Source organism: Psittacula echo, assembly GCF_963264785.1.
Source record: "Psittacula echo genome assembly, chromosome: 1".
NCBI classification, from domain to species: domain Eukaryota; kingdom Metazoa; phylum Chordata; class Aves; order Psittaciformes; family Psittacidae; genus Psittacula; species Psittacula echo.
In genome coordinates, this window is record NC_137735.1 from 11132957 (window position 1) to 11138956 (window position 6000).

Consider the following 6000-nt stretch of genomic DNA (forward strand, 5'->3'; position numbering starts at 1 on the left):
AGACAGCAGACTTTGGCCTCTTCAGGAGCCTGCTTAGTAAGGTTCCATGGGATACAGCCCTAAAGGGCAGGGCGGCCCAAGACTGTTGGTTGATATTCAAGGATCACCTGCTACAAGCTCAGAAGTGCTGCTTCTCAACTAGAAGGAAGTGCAGCAGGGGGGCCAAGAGACCTCCTTGGGTGGATAAGGAGCTGCTGAGGAAACTTCAAAGGAAAAAAGAGACTTATAGAAGGTGGAAGCAGAGACAGGCGGCCTGGGAAGAATACAGGGATGTTGTTCGGGAAGCTAGGGACCAGGTTAGGAAAGTTAAGGCCCAGTTAGGATTAAACTTGGCTAGGGATGTGAAAGATAACAGGAAGGGATTCTACAGGTACATTGCAAGTAAAAGACTAGGGAAAACGTAGGCCTTCTCCGGAGGCTACCAGGAGAAATGGCTACCCTGGATTTGGAGAAGGCTGTGGTTCTTAATGACAATTCTGGTGTCAGCATAAAAAGGACATGGAACTGTTGGAACAAGTCCAGAGGAGGGCCACGAGGATGATCAGGGGACTGGAGCACCTCCCGTATGAAGACAGGCTGAGAAAGTTGGGGCTGTTCAGCCTGGAGAAGAGAAGGCTGCGTGGAGATCTCATAGCAGCCTTCCAGTATCTGAAGGGGGCCTATAAAGGTTCTGAGAAGAGATCTTCGTTAGGGACTGTAGTGATAGGACAAGGGGTAACAGGTTCAAACTTAAACAGGGGAAGTTTGGATTGGATATAAGGAAGAAATTCTTTACTGTGAGGGTGGTGAGGCACTGGAATGGGTTGCCCAGGGAAGTTGTGAATGCTCCATCCCTGGCGGTGTTCAAGGTCAGATTGGACAGAGCCTCGGGTGACATGGTTTAGTGTGAAGTACCCTTGCTCATGGCAAAGAGGGTTGGAACTAGATGATCTTAAGGTCTTTTCCAGCCCTAACTGTTCTATGATTCTATGATTCTATGTCAATTTCAAAGAAAGGTAAAGGACTGGCTTTTGAAAAAAACTTGAGATGTTTTCTCCAAATATGTCAAAATCTGTGCCATGTAGCATCACATGGCATGTGACCAAGTGTCATGGTTAAAGCCAGTTAGCAAGTCATCCACGCAGTTTCTACTCCCCCACCGCCACCCCCCGGAGGGATGGGGAGGAGAACGGAAAGAATGTAACTCCCACGGGCTGAGATAAAAACAGTCCAGTAACTCAGGTATAACACAAATCACTACTGCTGCCACCAATAATAATAATGATAAGGGAAATAACAAGGGAAGAGAATACGATACCACCTGCCAGAAATGAGCCCGACAGAGCAGAGAGTGTCCTTCCAGGTCACTCCCAGTTACATCCCCGGGCATGACGTGCTGTGGTATGGAATACCTCTTTGGCTAGTTTGGGTCAGGTGTCCTGTTCCTGCTTCCTCCCGGCTTCCCTTCCTCCCTGGCAAAGCATGAGACTCACAAAGTCCTTGGTCAGGGTAAACATTCTGACCAGCAACGGAAACCATTGGTTTTATCAGTACTATCCCCAGGCCGAAAGTCAAAAACCACAGTGCTGCACCAGCTACTAAGAAGGAGAAAAACTGACTGCTGCTGCTGAACCCAGGACAGTATCCACCCCTTATTTCATACCATTCACGTCATGCTCAGATCCCACATTTTCCATATACCCTCACTCTCATCTCAGTGCTCTGTTATCTTAGTGCATGGACCAATCCTTATAAAGCTGCTGAGTCCATCCAGTTCATGATGTTGGGCTACATCTCTTGTAACAGTCTTTCAGGGCAGGAGAGGCTGTGTGCAGTGTTGGATCTTTCACAGTATCACAGTATGTTAGAGATTGGAAGGGACCTCAAAAGATCATCTAGTCCAATCCCCCTGCCGGAGCAGGAACACCTAGATAAGGTTACGTAGGAATGTGTCCAGGAGGGTTTTGAATGTCTCCAGAGAAGGAGACTCCACAACCTCCCTGGGCAGCCTGTTCCAGTGTTCTGTCACCCTCACTGAGAAGAAGTTCCTTCTCAAGTTTAAGTGGAACCTCTTGTGTTCCAGTTTGTACCCATTACCCCTTGTCCTATCATTGTTTGCCACTGAGAAGAGCCTGGCTCCATCCTCATGACACTCCCCCTTTATATATTTATATACACTAATAAGGTCACCCCTCAGTCTCCTCTTCTCCGAACTATAGAGACCCAGCTCCCTCAGCCTTTCCTCATAAGGGAGATGCTCCACTCCCTTAATCATCTTAGTTGCCCTGCGTTGGACTCTCTCCAGCAGGTCCCTGTCCTTCTTGAACTGAGGGGCCCAGAACTGGACACAATATTCCAGATGCGGTCTCACCAGGGCAGAGTAGAGGGGAAGGAGGACCTCTCTCGACCTACTGACCACCCCCCTTCTAATACACCCTAGGATGCCATTGGCCTTCTTGGCCACAAGGGCACAGTGTTGGCTCATGGTTATCCTGCCATCCACTAGGACCCCCAGGTCCCTCTCCCCTACACTACTCTCTAACAGGTCGTTCCCCAACCTATATTGGAACCTGGGGTTGTTCCTGCCCAGATGCAGGACTCTACACTTTCCCTTGTTATATTTCATCAAGTTTCTCCCTGCCCAACTCTCCAGCCTATCCAGGTCCCGCTGGATGGCAGCACAGCCTTCTGGCGTGTCAGCCACTCCTCCCAGCTTAGTGTCATCAGCAAACTTGCTGATAGTACACTCAATTCCCTCATCTAAATCATTGATGAATAGATTAAATAATACTGGTCCCAATACTGACCCTTGAGGCACTCCACTAGATACAGGCCTCCAACTAGACTCTGCCCCATAGACTACAACTCTCTGGCTTCTCTCCTTCAGCCAGTTCGCAGTCCACCTCACTATCTGATCATCCAGACCACACTTCCTCAGTTTAGCTATGAGGATGCTGTGGGAGACTGTGTCAAATGCTTTGCTGAAGTCAAGGTAGACCACATCCACCACTCTGCCATCATCCATCCACCGTGTTATTTCTTCATAAAAAGCTATGAGGTTGGTCAAGCATGACTTCCCCTTGGTAAAGCCATGTTGACTGTTTCCTGCTGATGCTGATCGTTCCTTTACTGTAGAACTTGTCTGGTTCTATCAAAGTTCATTCTCTGTTGGGATGATGGTTGGAGGGAAGTCAGGGCCAGTCGCTGGTGCCCTGCAGACTTCTAGGTGGTGGGCTATAAAAGTATTACGTAGCAGGCAACAGCATACCATTGAGTTCATTGGCTGTTTTCCCCTAAAATCAAATCCCCTTGAGGTATACATCAGACTTCCCCATCTTCCCGCATTACCCACCAAGCATATCCGGGTCCCTGAGCAAAAGCAATCCCACGAGGGGGTTTGCCTTTACCTGAAGCAGGAATAACGCAGACTGTCTTCCCCAGCAAATTCTTCATGTGCACCACAGGAACTTTGTCCCCCTCTACAATATGTAAAAGTTGTGGCTGGGCTGGGCCAGCCCTGTTGGCAGATCCTCTGGTGTTGACCACCCAGGTGGCCTTTGGTAAGTGTGTATCTCAATGCTTGAATGTTCCCCCACCCATTGCTCTCAGTGTAGTTTTTAACAGCCCATTGTACCATTCCATTTTCCCAGAGGCTGGTGCATGGTAGGGGATGTGATATACCCACTCAATGCCATGCTCTTTGGCCCAAGTGTCTATAAGGTTATTCCGGAAATGAGTCCCATTGTCTGATTCAATTCTTTCTGGGGTGCCATGTCGCCACAAAATCTGTTTCTCAAGGCCCAGGATAGTGTTCTGGGCAGTGGCGTGGGGCACAGTGTATGTTTCCAGCCATCCGGTGGTTGCTTCCACCATCGTAAGCACATGGCGCTTGCCTTGGCGGGTTGGTGGGAGTGTGATATAATCAATCTGCCAGGCATCCCCATATTTATATTTCAGCCATCGTCCTCCATACCAAAGAGGCTTTAACCGTTTGGCTTGTTTAATTGCAGCACATGTTTCACACTCATGAACAACCTGGGCAATAGTGTCCATTGTTAAGTCCACCCCTCGATCACGGGCCCATCTATATGTTGCATCTCTGCCCTGATGGCCTGAAGTGTCATGGGTCCACCGAGCCAAAAATGATTCACCTTTATGTTGCCAATCTAAGTCCATCTGAGCCACTTCAATCTTAGCAGCTTTATCCACTTGTTGGTTGTTCTGGTGTTCCTCAGTGGCCCGACTCTTGGGTACATGGGTGTCTACATGGCGTACCTTCACCACCAGGTTCTGCACCTGGGCAGCGATATCTTGCCACAGTGCAGCAGCCCAAATGGGTTTACCTTTGCATTGCCAGTTGCTCTGCTTCCATTGCTGCAACCACCCCCACAGGGCATTTGCCACCATCCATGAGTCAGTATAGAGATAAAGTACTGGCCACTTTTCTCGTTCAGCAATGTCCAGGGCCAGCTGGATGGCTTTCACCTTGGCAAACTGACTCGATTCACCCTCTCCTTCAGCAGTTTCTGCAACTTGTCATGGAGGGTTCCATAAGGCTGCCTTCCATCTCCGATGCTTTCCCATAGTACAGCAGGACCTGTCAGTAAACAAGGCATACTGTTTTTCACTTTCTGACAGTTTATTATATGGTGGGGCCTCTTCAGCACGCATCACCTCCTCCTCTGGTGACATTCCAAAACCTTTGCTCTCTGGCCAGTCCATAATGACTTCTAGAATGCCTGGACGACTGGGATTTCCTATTCGAGCTCGTTGTGTAATTAGTGCAGCCCATTTACTCCATGTAGCATCAGTTGCATGATGTGTAAAGGAGACCCTGCCTTTGAACATCCAGCCCAGCACGGGCAACCGGGGTGCCAGGAGGAGCTGTGCTTCAGTGCCAATCACCTCCGAAGCAGCTCGAACCCCTTCATAGGCTGCCAGTATCTCTTTCTCAGTTGGGGTATAGCTGGCCTCAGATCCTTTGTATCCCTGACTCCAAAAGCCAAGGAGTTGACCTTGAGTCTCCCCTGGAGCTTTCTGCCAGAGGCTCCAGGTAGGACCATTCTCCCCAGCTGCGGTGTGCAGTACATTTTTTACATCTGGCCCAGTCTGAACTGGTCCAAGGGCTACTGCATGAACTATCTCACGTTTAATTTGCTCAAAGGCTTGTCGTTGTTCAGGGCCCCATTTAAAATCATTCTTCTGGATTTTGCATTTGTTCAGTGGTGAAACTCCAAAGCACTGGAGGGGCCCACTGACCTAGATACTTGCCCATACTATCCCACACACCCTGCCACTCATGGCTGTCCAGCCTCGGGGAAAATCTCTCGATCCTCCTATATAGTTTTCTAACCCCAGACAAGACCCAAACCTGACTCTGCTTAACTCTTGAGATCAGACGTAATGGTTGTGGACAAAACATATTCTGTATGTGTGCCAACATGGTGATCCCCATCACGATCAGCAAACAGGTCTCAACAATATTAAAAGGCCACTCAAAAATTTCAAAACTCTCAAGCGATGCTGTAAATGGTCTGTGAGGGGCGCTGGGAGGGTGAGAGAATGTCTCCTTCACAGATTGACCACCCAAGAAGGAGGAAAAAGATGTGTAATTGCTAAGCACTTCTATTATATACTTCCTAAAGTATAAAGGTGGTGACCACACAAGGAACATAAGCCAGATCAGTTTCATGATCAATGATTCTATTGTATTACAAGTCATTACCATAAAGAACAATGAGACAATAACCTTAGCCCAAGCCCCACACTTGAAAAACACTAACGCTGCAAATACCGGCTCTAAGTAAGCTACAGCATATTGAAACTGTGAGATCAAAACCAACAACTTTGAAAGCCAATAAATCAGCATTGTGACGAGTGACTATTAATCCGAAACACTGAATGTTTATCACAAATACAACTAGACACACTCCGGTCAGATCTGTCGTTATCTCAACCCTTTGTGCCCCACGTTAGGCGCCAAAAAGAACTGTCGTGGTTTCAGCCAGTCGGCAAGTCAGC